Source organism: Cervus canadensis, chromosome 1, assembly GCF_019320065.1.
Source record: "Cervus canadensis isolate Bull #8, Minnesota chromosome 1, ASM1932006v1, whole genome shotgun sequence".
Classification (NCBI taxonomy): domain Eukaryota; kingdom Metazoa; phylum Chordata; class Mammalia; order Artiodactyla; family Cervidae; genus Cervus; species Cervus canadensis.
Genome location: NC_057386.1, coordinates 96,549,049 through 96,570,050, shown reverse-complemented (window position 1 = coordinate 96,570,050; position 21,002 = coordinate 96,549,049).

Genomic DNA, 21,002 nt, shown 5'->3' with positions numbered 1-21,002 from the left:
GTTGGACACGACTGAAGCGTCTTAGCAGCAGATCATTATTGATTAAGTTTTGCCATCTCTGTTGGGTGTGGGTTAGTCCTTTGCTCATTTTACTCCGTCTCTAGACCGTATTTTAATTTGTTACTAGATTGGTTGGCCCAGTGCTGATATAAAGATCAAGGACCATCTCAGTGGTTTGTTTGGAGATATTTCCTGGTCTTGGAGGGAAAGCTTGGAGTTTCATAAATAAAACTTCTCCCTATGCCTGCTGCTGTGAAACTAAACTCATAAAATCAAGCAGGGAATACATTCCTATAATAAAGTCTTTAATCTGCTTCCATCTTTAACTCAGGGGTGATTTTTTTTTTTTTTTGACCTCTATCCTGATCACTTTTCTCTCTCTGGGGCTCTCTGTGGTTCTAAGTAGTAGTGAAAATCGCTCAGTCATGTCTGACTCTTTGCAACCCCATGGACTGTAGCCCATCAGGCTCCTCTGTATATGGAATTCACCAGACAACAATAGTGGAATGGGTAGCCATTCCCTTCTCCAGGGGATCTCTCCAACCCAGGGATCAAACCCAAGTCTTCTGTATTGCAGACAGATTCTTTACTGTCTTAGCCACCAGGGAAATCCCTAGGTACTTCTAATGACCTCTGCAAACATCACCTCAGATTACGATGAGTCCAAAATTTTCTCATAGGCTTGGAAGATGATGCTATTTTGGGGTAACATTTTATTTTGAAATAATTTCACATGTAGAGAAAGGTTGTAAGAATAGAAGAACAAACTTCTGTGTATTTATCACCCAGATTCCCCAGTTGCTGATTTTTACCTCACTTGCTTTCCACAATCCTGTTTGAAATGATCATCTTTTAATTCTCCGAATTCTAGCTAGTTCGCTCCCTGTAGAGCATAGAAGTCTAAATGTGAAGGGTCTCTGGATGCTAATAAAAGGAGGATTAGGGGTTGAGAATAGTGTTATTGGGGGAGATGATGAAAGGTGGATCATTATTAGAAGAAACAGCAGCAGAGCAGGGGCTCTGTTCCCGGCGTGCACAGCCCTCCAACAGGCATTCCAGAAACAGGGCACCAGGAACACTGTTTCTTCTTACCTACTCGGATGCCTTACTTTCTAAACAAGCTCGAGTGTCCATTTTCCCATATAAATTTGTGACAACTGCGGCGCTAGTGGCTAAAGAACCCTCCTGCCAATGTAGGAGACATATAAGAGATGCTGATTCAATCCTTGAGTCAGGAAGATCCCTGGGAGAAGGAAATGGAAACCCACTCCAGTATTCTTGCCTGGAGAAACCCGTGGACAGGAAGCCTGGAGGGCTATGGTCCATGGGATTACAAAGAGTCAGACACGACTGAAAAGACTTAGCATGCATTTCTGTTTAGACAGTTCAGAGTGATGCAAAAAACAAAGTCCAGTGCAAAAGTCACAGAGATACATAGGATTTTGCTTGCTGCTGTCCATTGAAGACCCCTCTGAGGAGCATTCTGGGGTCTCCCCATGGACCCACAGGTCACAGAGCAGAGACTGTCAGGGAAGTGGTGGCTTGCCAGACCTCTTGGCGATGTGCAAGCATCCCAGTGGGTGCAGCCTCTGGCTTTGCCGCTCAGCCTGGGAGGGGAATGAGTAATGCGATTTGAATTGGCAAAAACCATGATTTTCACTTTAAAAGGGATCTTTTATTCTTGAACCAAAGCCAATTGAAATGCCCTGAGCCTGGGCCTTTTTATTCAGACAAGAACAATGAGATCAATTTCCAAGAGAAAATGAGGAAAGGGGAGAGAGAGAGATGGCAGCTGAGGTAATAGGCTGTAAAGGACAAAGTCTGAAATTAAATATTATGGCTTAAATAGTCCTGCAATTCAAACCTCCCCGTCTCTCTCCCACCTCCACACCCCCACAATCTTGCATTAAAGAAATAAAGCAAAAAACTCGTCACAGCAAAAGGGAAGACAATCTTTTTTTCTAATAGCAGAAAATTCTCTCTGCGACATGAATTTGAGCTATGGCGATTTGATTTCTATGGAGATAAAGAGGCAGAGAAAGTTAGTGCTGTTTGGAACAGAATGGAATCTGGGGTTGAGGAGGAAAGGAGGGGGGCAGGAAAGCTCACGTGTGCTGGCTTATTAGGATGGGCCATATTTTATCCTGTTTTCACTGAGCCGCAGAAGAGAGGTAGGGAGCTTTTTATTTAATTTGAGGGCAATTAGGAAATGGAAACTCAGTCTGAGTGACTTAAGACTGCTCATTACCTTCTGGCGGACAGAAGGAGAGTACATATTTTAAATGTTAATATCTGATTATTTGTAAGTTTCACTCTGAAATTCAAGGGCATGGGAGGACCTGTGACTTGATTAACAGAGGAAACAGCCTTGTGCACACAGCTGGTTTCGTCTCTGTAATAGGTCAGAGTCTGAACAGAAGCTTTTCTTAGTGTCTTCCTGGAAATGACAGATGCTGGGGAGCCAAGGAAATTTACAAAAAGATAGCAACTTTTGGAAACCCCCACCCTCCCCAAATCATCTAAGTAATGTTATGATGCAGGTGAGTGTTCCTAGAAGATCTTGCTTGGCCATCCTAGAATCACAATTTCAATTCTGCACTTCACCTGGGATGAATTACTGACACCCCTAGAAGTAACTGGAAGCCTCTTACATCAGTAATTTCGATATCTTGTGTAACAAGATGTTTTGAATTGCTCCATAAAATGAATGCATCTCGATTGGATTTGAGAGAACTCATGGTCATTTTATTTTCGGGCAATAGTGGCTGACTCCCTCCTTGACCAGAAGACACAGGCTGACCTGAATTTTCTTAAAAAAAAAAAAAAAGTGCTGATTTTTCTGTCCTGAGAATTTGTGTGTGTGTGGGTTATCTGAAGGCTTTGTTCATCAAAGGATTTTTTTTAGGAAAAAGTAATCAAAATTAACACTGCCTGGTTTAAGCAGCAAACTTTGGGGTATCCACTGGATACAAAAAAGAGCAGACCACCTTGGAGAAGGAAAAGGCAACCCACTTCAGTATTCTTGCCTGGAAAATCCCATGAACAGAGGAGCCTGGTGAGCTACAGTCCATAGGGATGCAAAGAGTCAGACATGACTTAGCAACTGAACACGCACAAATGTAGGTGACGATGGTTCTTGTACATGTGTGCTAAGCTGCTGCAGCCGTGTCCGACTCTGCGACCCTATGGATAGTAGCCGGCCAGGCTCCTCTGTCCATGGGATTCTCCAAGCAGGAATGCTGGAGTGGGTTGCCATGCCTTCCTTCAGGGGATCTTCCTGATACAGGGATCAAACCAGCATTTCTTATGTCTCCTGCATTGATAGGCGGGTTCTTAACCAGTTGGACCACTTGGGAAGCCCCGACAATGGTTCTTAACTGAGGTTAATTTTGTCCCCCGGGGACAACTTGGAAGCCAGTATTAGGACAACAAAGTGAAATGGCTTGAGAGTTATCTTGTGTATGATTTGGCCTAAGAACAATCTCATAAGACATTATTTTAAGGGCATGACATTTTAAAAGACTTTGCCAAAGTTCAACATGGTTTTAACTTTCTGCTCCCACCTAAAATCTTTACCTTATTTTTATAAACTGTTAATTTCTCAATACTTTAAAAAATACCTGTAGTTTAAGAAAATCAATAATGTGTCTTTAGCTAAGTTTAGTTTTGTAGTGTGATGCCACATATCAATTCCTTTTTTTTTTTTTTTTTGCATTTTAAAAAATCTGATTCTTGTGTGACTTTTAATCTCTCTGTGTATATTTTCAGTTATTAGATTACATTGTATATAAAAAAACAAAAGAGCAGACCAGCCTCACCACAGGCTTTCACAAGGCTCTCTCTGACTTTAGGCCCCATGTTTAATTCTTGGTCCCAAGCCCTCCAGTTTCCATCAGGGGTCCCCTTGAAGCTCTGCAGACATGGCTGAGAGTGGGGAAGGGTTACAGAGGACAGACGTAGGCCCACCCACCATTCCCACATATGTGGGGATTCTTACAGAAGATCGGAGCCTCTTGAGATGGGAAACCCCCTTAAGAATTGTCTATCATACCAGACTAGTCTTTGTGTGAAGGAAAAGCAATTTGTTATTTAAACTCCTAGCAGACTGTATCCTCTTCTAAATCCTACAGAAGTGGCAGTATTTCTCTTTGGAGCAGATGAGCTGTTTAGCTGTGAAAAAAAGATAAGCTTCAGGGAATGGCTTGGAAATCATAAGAATGAGGAAAAGGACTAAAGTGCTTTTACCAACAAAAGGAATTTGAAGGTTTCGAGGGACTAGACAAGAGGAGGACAGTCCATCTATAATGAGGAAGCTAAGAACTTACAAGTAGTTTTTATGGTTGGTGGACATGGTTGAAGGGGATTTGTAATATGAATGCCTTACATACATTAAAAAAGGAGATTATTTTTACTGAAGTATAGTTGATTTACAATATTGTGCCAATTTCTACTGTACAACAAAGTAACTCAGTTATACATATATATGCATCTTTTAAAAATTTTCTTTTCCTTTATGGTTTATCATAGGCTTTCCTGGTGGCTGAGATGGTAAAGAATCTGCCTGCAATGCTGGAGACACAGGTTCAATCCCTGGGTGGGGAAGATCCCCTGCAGAAAGGAATGGCCACCCCCTCCAGTACTCTTGCCTGGAGAATTCCATGGACAGAGGAGCCTAGTAGACTACACTCCATGGGGTCACAAAGAGTTGGATATGGACTGAGTGACTAACACTATTGAATATAATTCCCTGTGCTATACAGTAGGACCTTGTTGTTCATCCATCCTTCGTGTAATAATTTGCATCTGCTAATCCCAAACTCTCAATCCACCCTACCTCTTCCCCTGGGCACCACATGTGTGTTCTCTATATCTGTGAGTCTGTTTCTCTTTCATAGATAAGTGAATTTTTGTTATAGGGCTGCTTTTTTTTTTTTTTTTTTAAACACTGTCCCTGTCTTTGCAGGAGAAACAGAGGTGTGATTCCCTCAAGTCCTCAGGCTGCCATCCTTCTGTTGGATGTAAACTCAGAGAGGAGAAGTAAAATAGGTTTGTAGAAAATTCAGGTTAGTAAGTTGTTCTGAAAAGATGTTTTGCCTCATCAGTTTTCAATTTCTCATTCTCTGGAAGACATTGAGTTTCTAGGTGTCACTTTTAAAGGTGACAAGAAAACCAGGATAGTTCCACCAGGGTAATGAGTTCCTGCTACTGACGTCTTCATTCATTCAGTCAGTCCTTTATTAAGCATATATTTAATGCATATGGTGCTTTAGAAAGACGCTGGGTACCGAATGCATAAAATGGCAGACAAATAAGGTATTAAAATAATGAGATAAGTGACAATAGAAGGCCACAGAAAATGCTAAAGGAAACACTGAGTGCAGTCAAATAAAATAGTTATGCCTGTAATGATCAGGACAGGATAAGACAGAGAAGAGAGAATATTATGGATGCTTCATTCTACCTTTCTTTCTTACCAGTTATCACAAAGGGTATTTTTTTTTTTTTAACTGCTTCTAGGCCACTGTGTCACTTCTTTTAGGACACTGCGTTTGTTATAGAAATCTCATTTTATATGGCAGTTTGTTTTTTGTACTTTTTTTTTTTTTTTCTGTATTAGGCTTTAGTAGACCAGCCTTAGGGCTGTGACCACCAGGCATAGCACTGCCTCAATTAGAGGCTGGTTTTTGGGTTTCAAATTAAAATGGAGCAAGACCCTATGGTCCTTGTTCCCTGTGCTCTCTGCCTGCTTTTTGTCTGTGGAAAAATTTTAGCCAAAGAATAAGTTTAATCAGAGAAGTGAGAAAATGCAGAAACGAAGGAAGATAGTCAAAGGAGACCAAACAACAAAAAAGTTTAGTCATTAAGCAAAGTCAAGTATCTCCAGTTCTTCCTCAAGGGCTATGGATAATATTCTGAGCCATATCCTGTGAGCTATTTTGCAGATATTGAAACCCCCACCGAGGGAAGAAGTTAACTGCATGATCACCAGGCTGCAGCCATGACAAAAGTTGCCACAATTCAGAGAATGGGCCTCAAAGAAATGGAAACTAACCAGCCCTGGAACTGAAGATCAACTGTGCTTAAAACAATCAAGACCATGCTGGTCAGACCACTGTTGACCAATTTTAAGATGACTGTCTGAGCTGACTGTGCTGTTTCTGTATGTAACCCTCTTTCTCAGCCTTCAAAAGCTCTTGCCCACTGGTGGTAGTTGGGAGGGAATGAGCTTTTGGACCAAAGTTCTCCCTCCTCCAGCCCCCCTCCCTGCAACCAGGATTGGGGACATCCAAAATAAAGCAAACTTTCCTTTCTACCAACCTGGCCTCTTTATTGGCTTTTTGAGCAGCAAGCAGTTGGACCCTACTTTTGGTTACAAAATGAATCTTTGAAATAGAATTTAAGTTGGAACTGTCTTTAGTGGTGGTAACATCTTAAATATGAATTCATGGTCATTTTGTTGTTATTGTTCAGTTGCTAAGTCCTGTTCGACTCTGTGACTCCATAGATTACAGCGCACCAGACTCCCCCCTGTCCTTCGCTGTCTCCCAGAGTTTGCTCAGATTCATGTCCATGGAGTTAGTGATGCTATCTAACCATCTCATTCTCTGCTGTCTCCTTCTCATTTTGCCTTTAATATTTCCAAGCATCGGGATCTTTTCTAATGAGTCTGCTGTTTGCATAAGGTGGTCAAAGTATTGGAGCTTCAGCTTCAGCAACAGTCCTTCCAATGAATATTCAGGGTTGATTTTCTTTAGGATTAACTGGTTTGATCTCCTTTCTGTCTAAGGGATTCTCAAGAATCTTCTCTGCCACCACAATTTGAAAGCATGAATTTTTTGGTGCTCAGCCTTCTTTATGGTCTTTATTGTTCAACTCACATCTGTAGATGACTACTAGAAAAACCATAACTTTGACTATAGAGACCTTTGTCAGCAGAATGATGCCTCTGCTTGACTGCAGTAACTGTTCTAAGTAATTTTGGAGCCCAAGAAAATAAAATTTTTTCACTGCCTCCACTTTTCCCCCCTTCTATTTGCCATGAAGTGATGGGACCAGATGCCATGATCTTAGTTTTTTGAATGTTGAGTGTTAAGCCAAATTTTTCATTCTCGTCTTTCAACCTCATCAAGAGGCTCTTTGGTTTCTCTTCACTTTCTGCCATTAGAGTGGTCTCATCTGCATATCTGAGATTGTCAATATTTCTCCTGAAAATGTTGATTCCAGCATTTCATATAGAAATATAACTGCAGTTAATAATAAAAAAATGTTTCTACCCTAACCCCAAAAGCCTGCAGTACCACATTTGGATTACTGTATTACCATTACTTTAATTCTTTGTATATTCTTTAGGCTGGAGAAATTAAAACTTTTTGAATTCAATGTTGAATATTGATTTTAAAAGTCTACCCATTTTCAACAACAAATATCAGACAGCCTGGTTCAGAGTGGGCAAGGGACTTGAACAGACATTTTTCCAAAGAACATATCCGGCCAAGAAGCATGTGAAAAGATGCTCAGCATCACTAATCATTAGAGAAATGCACATCAAAAGCACGAGATAACACTTGACACCCATTAGAATGGCTAACATTGTAAAAACAGGAAATGACAATCATTGACAATTATATAGAGAAAGTCAAACCATTGGATACTGTTGGTGAGGATGTAAAGAGTGCAACCACTATAGAAAACAATATGGCAGTTCCTCCAAAAGTTAAAAATAGGATTACAATATGATCCAGCAATTCCACCTCTGGGAATACACCCAAAATAATTGAAAGCAGGGTTTTGCAGAGATTTTTACTCTCATGTTCATAGTAGCATTATTCATAATAGCTGAAACATGGAAGCAACACAAGAGTCTATTGATGGATGAATGGATAAGCAAAATGTGGTCTAAACATACAGTGGAATAACATTCAGCCTTAAAGAGGAAGGGAATTCTGACACATGCTATAATATAGATGAACCTTGAGGACGTTTTGCTAATGTAATAAGCCAGTCATGAAAAGACTAATAGTATATGATTCCACTATTATGAGGTGTCAACAGTAGTCAAAATCACAGAGACAAAAAGTCAAATACTGATTTCCAGGGACTGGGTGGAGGAGGAAAAATGGGAAGTTACTGTTATGTATTACGGGCAGTTATGTGTGTAGAATTCTAGTTTTGCAAGATAAAAAGATTTTTGGAGATTGATTCTGGTGAGAGTTGCACAATATGAATGTATTTAATACCATTGAATTGCACATTTAAAAATGGTTGAGGTGGTGAATTTTGTGTTATATATACTTTACCATGATTAAAAAAAACAAGTAGAAAAAGAGGAAAAATATTTTACCCATTTTCTTTCCAAAATTGTGAGCTCATGTTCGAGAATAACCAGTACTGTTGTTTTTTGATTCAGATCTCATATGTTACATTTGTGGTTTTAGCTAGGCTATTTTAGAGCAAGAAAATAGTCTTAAGCTATTTGTAGTGGATACTGTGGTATGCTGCAAAGCTGCCTCCTGTAAGGCAAGAGTCATGCTGCTGCAGATACCCATGGCTCACAGCTGAGTCCCTCCCCAGGAGCTGCTCCCAGCAGAAGGGAGTTACATCATTTAGAATGCATCCCTCATCTAGAAAAATGCTACTGATGAACCTATTTGCAGGGCAGGAATATAGACACAGACTCAGAGAACAGACTTGTAGGCATAGCAGGGGAAGGAGAGGATGGGATGAATTGAGAGTAGCATTTAAATATATGCATTACCATATGTAAAATTGATAGCTAGTGGGAAGTTGCTATATGACACAGAAATCCCAGCCTGGGGTGCTCTGTGATGACCCAGAGGGGTGGGATGGCGGAGTAGGAGGGAGACTCAAGAGGGAGAGAATATATGTATACTTATGGCTGATTCACAATGTTTTAGGGCAGATACCAACACAACATTGTTAAGCAATTATCTTCCAATTAAAAATTTAAAAAAACCCAATAAAATACATTCTTGCCTATATTTATTAACTGATTGATGTTGAAGTCAGAATGCCTATCTACTTTGCTTCAATTTGGGACCATTCTGAAGAGCTACCTCTAATGGGGAACAAAATATCATGCCTTGCTAGAGATTGTGTGTCTGAGCCTGGTGTTAGAGTTAGTTGTCCACTGTGAGCTAGGTTTTGTGAGACCCAACAAGTCCTTGATGTGCAGGATCAGCAACAATTTACCAACAGATGGAAATGATACATTTATGATCAGTCATGAGCAGGGCCAGAAGGCACAGGAAGTGTAGAAACCCCTGCCAACTACCAGTCCTGAACAGGCATAAATCCCTTTGCTCACTCCTATGGCCTCATGGAGGATGTTTTATAACCAGCTGTCAGCCAGTTCAGTCGCTCAGTTGTGTCTGACTCTTTGTGACCCCACTGACTGCAGCACGCCAGGCCTCCCTGTCCATCACCATATCCTGGAGTTTACTCAAACTGATGTCCATTGAGTCAGTGATGCCATCCAACCATCTCATCCTCTGTCGTCCCCTTCTCCTCCTGCCTTCAGACTTTCCTAGCATCAGGGTCTTTTCAAAAGAGTCAGTTCTTCACATCAGGTGGCCAAAGTATTGGAGTTTCAGCTTCAGCATCAGTCCTTCCAGTGAATATTCAGGACTGATCTCCTTTAGGATGGACTGGTTGGATCTCCTTGCAGTCCAAGGGACTCTCAAGAGTCTTCTCCACCACCACAGTTCAAAAGCATCATTTCTTTGGCGCTCAGCTTTCTTTATAGTCCAACTCTCACATCCATACATGACTACTGGAAAAACCATAGCTTTGACTAGATGGACCTTTGTTGGCAAAGTAATGTGTCTGCTTTTTAATATGCTATCTAGGTTGGTCATAATGTTCCTTCCAAGGAGGAAGTGTCTTTTAATTTCCTGGCTGCAGTCACCATCTGCAGTGATTTTGGAGCCCCAAAAAATAAAGTCTTGTTACTGTTTTCACTGTTTCCCCATCGATTTGCCATGAAATAATGAGACCAGATGCCATGATCTTCAGTTTCTAAATGTTGAGTTTTAAGCCAACTTTTTCACTCCCCTCTTTCACTTTCATCAAGAGACCCTTTAGTTCTTCACTTTCTGTCATAAGGGTGGTATCATCTGCATATCTGAGGTTATTGATATTTCTCCAGGCAATCTTGATTCCAGCTTGTGCTTCATCCAGCCCAGAGTTCCTCATGATGTACACTGCTTATAAGTTAAATAAGCAGGGTGACAATATACAGCCTTGACATACTCCTTTCCCTATTTGGAACCAGTCAGTTGTTCCATTTCCAGTTCTTACTGTTGCTTATATCCAGCTAATTAAGGCTTGGTTTATGGGTAAATCAGCTTAGTACATGGATGCAAGCTGAAAGCATATTGTTGCTTCATGACAGACGGGGCCACTGAAAGACAGCAATGGAGGGGAATTACCACCACTGTGAGTGTTATAACAAGAGAGATGAGCTCTGTGTAACAACAGACTGCTGATTAGTGGCAAACGTGCTGCGCTTGTACTTAGTCGCTCAGTCGTGTCCAACTCTTTGCGACCCCATGGACTGTAGACCACAGGGCCCCTCTATCCATGGGGATTCTCCAGGCAAGAACACTGGAGTCAGTTGACACACACTCCTCCTAGGGATCCTCACAATCCAGGGGTTGAACCCAGATGTCCCACATTGCAGGCAGATTCTTTCTCTACCATTTGAGCCACCAGAGAAGCCCGAAAATACTGGAGTGGGTAGCCCATTTCTTCTCCAGGAGATCTTCCTGACCCAGAAATCAAACCAGGGTCTCCTGCATTGCAGGTGGGTTCTTTGCCAGCTGACTTACCAGGGAAGCCCTAGTGGCAAATGGCTTACTATTAAAGCAGAGACTGAAGAAGCAGGATTTGAACATCAAGGACAAGGAGATCTGACCATGTAGAAATGGGCATAAAGTATAAAGATTCCTGTAATTCTTTAGCTCTTGTAGCTCTTACTTCCCACTAGAGAATATCTACTACACAGGGGATGCTATCCACCAAGGAGACCCTCAGTGTCAGCCAGGCCCCATTATCCATTGCTATTGCTGGTACAATGTAGGAGTCATTGTGGGGGGGGGCAGGTAAAGGGCATGCATGGCCCCCAACACATGACTTGTCACTCACAAAAGTTGATCTAGTGACTATTGCTACTGAAAGTCCAATGTGCCAGCCACAGAGATCAGCATTGAACCCCACAACAGAGCATGATTCTCTGAGGAGGTCAATAAGTCAGTTGGTGGTGGGTTGATTGCAATTGAATTCTTTCTGCTCTGAAAGGGACAGCTATTTGTTTCAAATGGAGATGATACATGTTCTAAGGATGGATTTGCTTTCCTTACTTGCAGGGCTTCACTGTCTGAAGGCTTTCCACCAACATGGTAACCCAAATCACATCACCTCAGACCAAAGGGCACACATCTAGGAAGGAGATGGACAATGGGCTCATGACCCAAGGATTGCATTGACCGTGAAGGTACCGCACCATTCAGAATATCCTGGCATGGTGGAGGTGAGGGAATGAAACTTAGAAGGCTCAACTCAGGTGCCCGTTTGCAGCTAAAACTGAGAGTAAGGCACTGTTCTCCAGTCTGTGGTATGTACAGCAAATCAATCACTAATCTCAGAGGCAGAAATGACCCTGATCACTACAAGACTTAATGATCCACTGGGAAATCCATGTTTCTTTTTCCTGTAATTTTAGGTACTGACCACTTCCATCAGAGGACATACAAAGAGCTCCTTTAAATGTTCAGCTGTGAGTGTCACATGGTCACTTTGGATGTCTTGTGTTAAGAGACTGATAGGCAAGGAATGGAGCCATCATACTGGCAGGGAAGTTGACCTTGGTCATCAAGAGCCAGGAGGGAGCCTCTTATAAGATGGTAGCAGGAAGAATGCACATAACACTCAGATGATCTTTGGGGCATCTCTGGATGCTCAATTTTGATTTTATTTATTTATTTTTGGCTCTGCTGGGTCTTTGTTGTTGTGCAGGCTTTTCTCTAGTTGTGGAGAGTGAGGGTACCCATCTAGTTGCAGCGCATGCCCTTCCCACTGGGGTGGCTTCTCTTTGTTGTGGAATGCAGGCTGTAGGTGGGCTCAGTAGTCATGGCTCCCAGGCTCCAGAGCTCAGGTTCAGTAGTTGCGGTGTATGGGCTTAGTTGCTCCACAGCATGTGGAATTTTCCCAAATCAGGGACAGAACCTGTGTCCCCTGCAGTGACAGGCAAGTCTTCATCACTGAGCCACTGGGGAAGCCCCTGGATATACAGTTTTAATGACAAATAGACAAGTGTAGCAATCATAAACGGAAAAGGGCCTAATGTCTAGGGGATCAGATCCCTCAGGGATGATGGTTTGGGTTGCATCGAGATATGTTGTTTAGACCACTATCTCACAGAGTCGTGAGACAGTGGATGAGGAAGAAGATGGATTCAGTTACGGTCCTGAGACTGGCTTCAGTGCTATAATGTGGGTTTTTTTTGCAAGTTTCCTTGGAAAAAATGCCAATTAAAACTCTGAAGGAGTTCTTCCCAGGAGAGTGTGATTACTATATGACACAAACAGATCTAAGTGATGCAAAGGGTGGGCTTTAATTGACAAGGTGGTGAGTCTGGCGGCTGTCCCCTCCAAGTTGGAGACAGTCATTCTCTACCTGGTTGGAGTATTGGCTGTGATGGTTTCCAGCTGAGCTGTCTTGGAATTGTCCTTGCCAGTGGGAATTGTCTCACCCAGGCACTTCCTATCTTTGGGGAGGCCTTCCCCTAATGACTGGCCCATGTAGAGAATAGGAAGACCCAGGCCTCTTTGCTTCAAGTCAGGCCAATTCTGACCTCCTTCTAGGATTGGCAACTGTACACACGAATTTTTGGTGCATGGTATGTTTCCTAAGAACCTGACCCAGGCCCAGGGGGATCTCAAGGGTGCACAAAGCCCAATCTCAGGAAAAGCTGAACTCCCCAGCTTTAGGAACCAGAAGAATCACAGTTGAGCTGGACCATGTAGAGTCATAGTTCCAGAAGTAGAGGTTTTGATCTTCATTTCAGGGATTTGCCACAAATGTGAATTAATGGTGCTATTTGAATCTGCTTTTCTCTGCCTCTGTTTACTCCCACCACTCAAATTCTTTGCATACTCCTAGGTCAAATGGTATGGAGAGAGAATCCGTGTCTCTCCCTCAAATAGTAATCACATATAAAGGGGGAAATCACAGATTTACACTGGAGAAATCTGGCATATACAAGCTGGATCACGCAATCAATGTGCACCTCACCTTGGGACAGGTCAACACTAAGGAGATCATTCCAGAACAAAGGACACTCAAAAGATGTGATGAGCAAAAGCAATATGTGTTTGCAGGTGGAATCCCAATTCACAGACACCATTCAATTGGTGCCATCTACGGGTGTCAAATTAGCCATCCTTCTAAACAGTGGCTCTTTTACTTTTCTAGTCTAGGATTCCACCTGCAAACACATATTGCTTTGACTTATCATGTCTTTTGAGTGTCCTTTGTTCTGGAATGATTTTTTAGGTTTTTCCTGTCCCTGCTCCTTGACAGCCTAAGAGCACAGATCTTCCTTTCTACAAGTTGACTGCATTCACTGTTTCTTGATCAAGATCAAACCACACATCCACAGCAGGAATGCCAGCGAGGTGATGATGATCTGAGTGTTGACCTGTCCAAGGTGAGGTGCACCTTGCTCGCATGTGCCAGCTGGTATATACCAGATTTCTCCAGTGTAAACCTGTGAATTGAATTGGATGGTAGGATTGTGTCAGCTGGGCTTCCCTGATGGCTCAGCTGGCAAAGAATCTGCCCGCAATGTAGGAGACCTGGGTTTGATCTCTGGGTTGGGAAGATCCCCTGGAGAAGGGAATGCCTACCTATTCCAGGATTCTTGCCTGGAGAATCCCCATGGATAGAGGGGTGACTTGTGGGCTGGAGAATTTCATGGCCTGTATAGTTCACGGGGTCACAAAGAGTTGGAAGCAACTGAGTGACTTTTACTTCACTTTATTTCACTTCACTGTATCAGTGCTTATTTCCTGACTGGGAGGAGTGTATGGTAATAGTAATATAACCCCTTGTTTTGAAGGAAAGAAGAATAGACTGCAGTATCTAAGGGTAATGAGTCAACATACCTTTCTTTCCCTCTCTAAAGGAAAAGAGAGATAGATGGGCCAAATGAGGTCAAATTTAACAATTAGGGAATCTGCATGAAGGGCTTGCAAGTACTATTCTTACAACTTTTCTGTATGTTCGAATCTACTTGACAATTAAAAAATTGAAAGATTGAGAGAATTTCAATTCAATTGGCAATTGAAAGGAAAGAGAATCTGATTGACGCAGCTAATAACCACCCTTTCTGTTTACACTGGTCCTTTCACTTTCCCCATTGAACAATGCCAGCCAGCGGATGGTTGGTTTCAAGATGCTTGGCTGGTCTTGGTTCTGCTGTGTGGCTCGGATGACATGGCAGCTTCAGACATGAAATGTTTGCCTAAGTTCCACCAGTGGAGCCTAGGATGGGGGCCACTGCCAAGGGTGCTTTGTATGTTTCTTCACAAGGAATTTGAAATCTTTCTCTTTGTTGTAACAACAAGCATTTTTTCAGGGCATTTATATTCCCAGTGTTCTGTTTCTTGCCTACCAGATTTGTGTGTGTGTGCTTTAATTTTTTTGATTGAAGTATAGTTGATTTGTAATGTCTAAGGTATAGAGCAAAGTGATTCATTTATACATATACATATTCTTCTTTTTCAGATTCTTCTCAATTATAGGTTATTAAAAGATATTGAATATAATTCCCTGTGCTATACAGTGGGTCCTTGTTGTTTATCTATTGTATGTATAGTAGTGTGTTTGTTCGGAGAAGGCAATGGCAACCCACTCCAGTATTCTTGCCTGGAAAATCCCATGGATGGAGGAGCCTGGTAGGCTGCTGTCTATGGGGTCGCACAGAGTCGGACACTACTGAAGTGACTTCACTTTCACTTTTCACTTTCATGCATTGGAGAAGGAAATGGCAACCACTCCGGTGTTCTTGACTGGAGAATCCCAGGGATGGGGGAGCCTGGTGGGCTGCCATCTATGAGGTCGCACAGAGTCAGACACGACTGAAGCGACTTAGCAGCAGCAGCAGCAGCGTATCTGTTAATCCCAAACTCCTAGTTTTTCCCTCCATGTCCTCTCCTTTTTGGTAACCATAGGTAGGTTTTCTATGTCTGTGAGTCTGTTTCTATTTTGTAAATACATTCATTTGCATCACTTTTTTTAGATTCCACACATAAACCTCCCAGATTTTACATTCAGGTGGATCCTTATTTAGATATCAGCTCAACTACTTACTGTGTGACCTTTAATTATTAAGTTCCTTTTTTTTATATAAGATAGGTATAAATACACCTAACCAGTGGGTATGTTTTGATGAATAAATAATGGAAGTACAGTGCTGGGCACAATGCCTGGCATGTAGTAAGCTCTCAATAAATCACTAAGGTGGTGGGTTATTGTAGTTTTTATTTTCATTACTTGCTGTGCTTCCATCTGGGAGACTTTTTTTTTTTTTCCATTTTAATTACATTTGAGTGGTAAACCTTTGACACTTCTTTAAAGGGGAGAGATTTGCTTTGGAAATTGTCAGCCATTTTATTCCATCTCTATGCTTTTATGTCTGTAGTCAATGTTTTTCCACTATGAAGGATTAAATAAGGACACCAAAATATTGCTAGTATAGTGTAGTTCCAAGCCTTTTGGCTCTATTTTCTTAAGTGCTTTATGATCCATTTTATTTGTTAGTTCCAACACAGCCTTATGAGGTGCATAATTATTTTCACTTTTACTGCATAGAAGGTTTTTTAATTAGCATGAGTTTGTGCAACCTCAGGAAGGGCAGGTGTGATGCTTAAATCCAATTCCTTCAAATCCTAGCATTTTACCTGGTCCTTTGGGCCTTGCCATTTCTCTTGATTTCTGTGTTTTTGACATGGTTATACATGTAAGCTATTGTTCAAATAGAAAAGGTAAAAGCAAAGAAAGCCGTATGACTTTAATGAAAGAAGTTAAATCAAGCAAGACCCATTAAATGACATTGATTTTTTGTTTTAGTTTATGAGTGCTTTTCTTGAGTTTTTCTCACATGTCTATTTTTTTTTCCTTTGAAGATTCATTGTGTCAGACCACTCAAATAGTTTCAGTATTTAATATTTGACTTTTTGTGAATTTGCTGCTCACCAAAGAGTTGCAGAGTGTTTTTCTTGGCAGGTGCTTTTCTTCTGCTTTCAGGACAATGTAAAAATTGGCTCTGTTCTCACCTTCTATTGAAGAGAATGAGAGAATTACAGAAGTAATGCATTTGAAATGCTGCTAATACTATACAATGCTATGCAATTTTGAGATCTTAAAATGAAGGCTGGGCTCTTCAGAAAACCTGGAGAAGGGAATTATTCTGGAAGAGGTTTTTAGAAATGTGAGGCAAACTTTTGAAAGTCAAAGATTTTAATGAAAAAAGTAGAGGTTCTCGCCCCACTCCTTTCTATTCCCTAGTCCTGAGATACAGAGGCAACCACTTTCAACTTTTTTACCTGTGCTGTGTGCACAATCTCTTAGTCGTGTCCAGCTCTTCACAACCCAGGATCTGTAGCCCTCCAGGCTCCTCTGTCATGGAATTTTCCAGGCAAGAATACTGGAATGGGTTGCCATTTCCTTCTCCAGGGCGTCTTCCCAGCTCAGGGATCAAACCCAAGTATCTTGCATCTCCTGCATTGGTAGGTGGATTCTTTACCACTGTGCCACTTGGGAACCCCTTATGTTTTTAAATAATAAGAAAATAATGTTATTTCTTGATTATTTTCTATTTTTAACATTATCTAATGAAGTAATTAGATGAATTAGATTAGACTTTTGAAAGCAGTGTATTTATTACATTGTACTGTGTAGCAAATTACCTCCAATTTGGAAGCAGCTGTCATTTATTTTCTCACAGTTTCTCTGAGTTAGGACTGCATGTGCAACTCAGCTGGGTAGTGCTAGGTCAAATTCTCTTATGAAATTCCCATCAAGCCACTGGCTGAGGTTGTAGTTTCATCAGAAGGCTCATCTGAGAGAGGAAAAAAATTCCAAATTTATCCAGGTGGTTCTTGGGAAAATCCAATTTTGCAGACTGTTGGACTGAGGAGTCATTTCATTGCTGGATGTTGGCTGGAGACCTCTGTATGTTCTTTACCATATGAATATCTCCACAAGGCAGTTCACAACATGGTAGCCAATTTACTTCAGAATGAGCAAAAGAGAAGGCAAGAGAGAGAGCGTAAAAGTTGGGAGTCCCAGCTCTCTGTGTTTTTACACAGAGTCAGTAAACCCAGCCAACACTTAACTGGAGCATGTGGAACTAGGGCTTGAATACCAGAAGAACTATTGGGAGGCATCTTAGAAACTCCTTTCTATAGTTCATCCTCTAGATCCCAATAATTCATGTCCTTTTCACATGCAGATACATTCACTGCAACCAATAACTCCCCAAATTTTATCTCATTATGTAGCATTAGCTTAAAATCCAGAACCTCACCAAATTAGATCCAGGTGTGGATTGGATTAATCATCAGGACAGTTCCTCATATACAGCTCCTTAAGTATATATCATTCAATCTGTAGACCTGTGAAACTAAAAAGATAGATTATCTGCTCCTCCCTTTCCTGCCCTTCTGGTCTCCACAGCCAATGAACAAAGGTGGGATAGACATAGTCTATTTACTATAAAATTTCTGTTAATAAAGGGAGTGGGGAAATGGAATGCACAAGGAAGTCATTGCTTGACGGAAATTCTGGAATCCAGCTAGGCAAATGTTTAAAGATTAATTCATTCTCAAGGCATGGAATAATTCTTTATGGCTTTTGGCTGTGCTCCCTGGGTTTTTAGTTCCACCTCATGATCATCTTTTCTTCATGGAAAGTATCATGTGTTTACATAGTCTTCTTTTTCTGTCTAGGATTTTGACCTTATTTCAACTGCTTTCAACGTCATAGCTTCTTGCTTTATCTCATAATTCATTATGTCATCAGTTCCCTGTTCAAAATCTAAGACATTGAGTCTCTTTGGCAAATCATAGATTATATTGACCTATTTCCAAGGGAGGTCAAAAAGTTAAAAATCTTAAGTTTTTGGAATGAAATGCCGAGTCTCCCCTGATAATTCTCCTACACAAGGGAAGGGTTTAAATTCTAGTCAGTCAAAAGATTGGCAAATGTTCCTTACCAAAGTCTTTTGTGCTTTAAGAAATGCATTTACTTACATATTTATCTTTGAGGTATAACTGATCTTTACAATGATACTTCACAATTGTTGTTTTTATTTTATTTTAAATCTGTAGTGGTGGAATTCAGAACAAAGCACCATAGCTTCTGCTGGTCTACCAGAATTCAGCTGAAACCTTACCTCCTCTGTAGAAACCTCCGTGTGCATCCTTATTAAGAGACACCTTCCTCCACACTTCCTTCAGCATCCTCTAAAACAATGGTCATGTGACACAGTATCATTGAAGGATACAGTATCTCTGAAGAGTGAAATGCTCCACACACAGTGCTCTTCAGCATGAAAATGAAATAACACCTTCATTAAAACTGTCTTTTGTTATCACAAGAATGTTAAAGCTAAAAACAGAAATACAGCAAGGACAGCAGAAGTATCGTGACCAGGAATGTGTGCTATTTCTTAGGCACTGGGCTAAGAGCCCTACATGGATTAATTCTCACAATACTTCACCAAGTTTTGCTATCTTTTTTTTCCCCTCCAATTTCCTTATTGTGGTAAAATACAGCTAGCAAAGTTTATGTTACAATAATCACTTTTAAATGTACATGTGAACCATTTTAAAATTTACAGTTCAAAAAAAAAATAAAATTTACAGTTCAGTAGTGCTAAGTACATTCATATTTTTATGCAACCTTCACCACCATCCATCTTCAGAACTCTTTCCATCTTGCAAAACTGAAGCTCATCACACATTACACAATAACTCCCTATCTCCCCTTCCCACAGCCCTTAGAAATCACCATTGTATTTTATGTTTCTGTGATTTGGACTTCTCTAGTGGACTCATGATGTATTTATCTGTGTTGATTGGTTTATCAAATGTTTATATTATATTGGTTTACAATGAAATAGTGTTCTTAAGGTTCATCCATTTTGCAGCATGAGCTTCCTCCCTTTTAAAGATGGAATTATATTCCATTGTGTATATGTACCACATTTTACTTATTCATTCATCTGTTGATGGACACTTAGAGTTGTTTCCACATTCTACCTATTGTGAATCACACTATTGTGAACAGAGGGTACAAGCATCTCTTTAAGAGACGAGTCACTTTGCTTTACTCTTTAGGATGATTGTCTGGCAGCAGCTTCCACTGAAGTGACACATAATTTACACAGCAACCAAGTAAGCTGACTATATCAGCTAGCACCCAGTGGAAAACAAAATTTAACTCAAGTGATGCAAGATATTTTGATGGAGAGAGTACTTACAGAGATGTGTGTGTTTGGATGTATGGGCTTAAGAAAATTTATTAAGAAGGAGTGTTGAGATATCAAGACATTAGTAACAGCAGGAAGCTATTAGCATTTTTAGTCCTGAATGGGCAAGGAGAGGAAATAATATCAACAGAGCTCAGTGAGAGATGAAACTAAAGAAAATGAATCACAGTTAGCAGCTGAGCCCATGAAAGAATGCAGCCATCACTAGAAGAGTGGCCCAGAGTGGGTAGACAGGGGGACAAAATACCTCAGCCTCTTTTTCCTCCTGCTAATAAAGCCCATTGGTTAAGCCCATTCAGAAGTCAGTAGCCTCTATGGAGAGCAGTATGGAGTCTCCTTAAAAGACTGAAAATAGATATGATCCTGTAATCCCACTCCTCAGCACATACCTGGAGAAAACCATAATTCAAAAATGTACATGCACTCCCATATTCATAGCAGCATTATTTACAATAGCTAAGATATGGAAGCAACCAAAGTGTCCACTAACAGATGAATGGGTAAAGAAGATGTGGTGCATACATGGAATGGAATATTACTCAGCCATAAAAATAATGAAATAATGCTGTTGCAACAACATGGATGAACCTAGAGATTATCATACTAAGTGAAGGGAGTCAGACAAAGACAAATATCATGATGCCACTTACATATGGAGCCAGAAAAAGCAATACAAATGAACTTATATACCAAGCAGAAAGAGACCTACAGACATAGAAAACAAACTTGTGGTTACCAGAGGGGAGAGGAAGTAGAAAGGGATAAATTAGGAGGTTGGGATTAACATATATATCCTAAAATATATAAACAACAAGAACTTACTGTACATAGCACAGGGATCTATACTCAATATTTTGTAATAACCTATGAAGGAAAAAAGTCTGAAAAAGAATCAGTTCAGTTCAGTTCAGTTGCTCAGTCGTGTCCGACTCTTTGCGACCCCATGGACTGCAGCACGCTAGGCCTCCCTGTCCATCACCAACTCCCTGAGCATGATCAAACTCATGTCCATTGAGTCGGTGATGCCATCCAACCATCTCATCCTCTGTCATCCCCTTCTTCTCCTGCTTTCAGTCTTTCCCAGCATCAGGGTTTTTTCAAGTGGGTAAGTTCTTCGCATCAGGTGGCCAAAGTATTGGAGTTTCAGCTTCAGCATCAGTCCTTCCAATGAATAGTCAGGACTGATTTCCTTTAGGATGAATTGGTTGGATCTCCTTGGAGTCCAAGGGACTATCAAGAGTCTTTTGAACCACAGTTCAAAGGCATCAGTTCTTCAGCGCTCAACTTTCTTTATAGTCCAACTCTCACATCCATACATGACTACTGGAAAAACCATAACTTTGACTAGATGGACCTTTGTTGGCAAAGTAATATCTCTGCTTTTTAATATGGTGTCTAGGTTGGTCATAACTTTTCTTCCAAGGGGTAA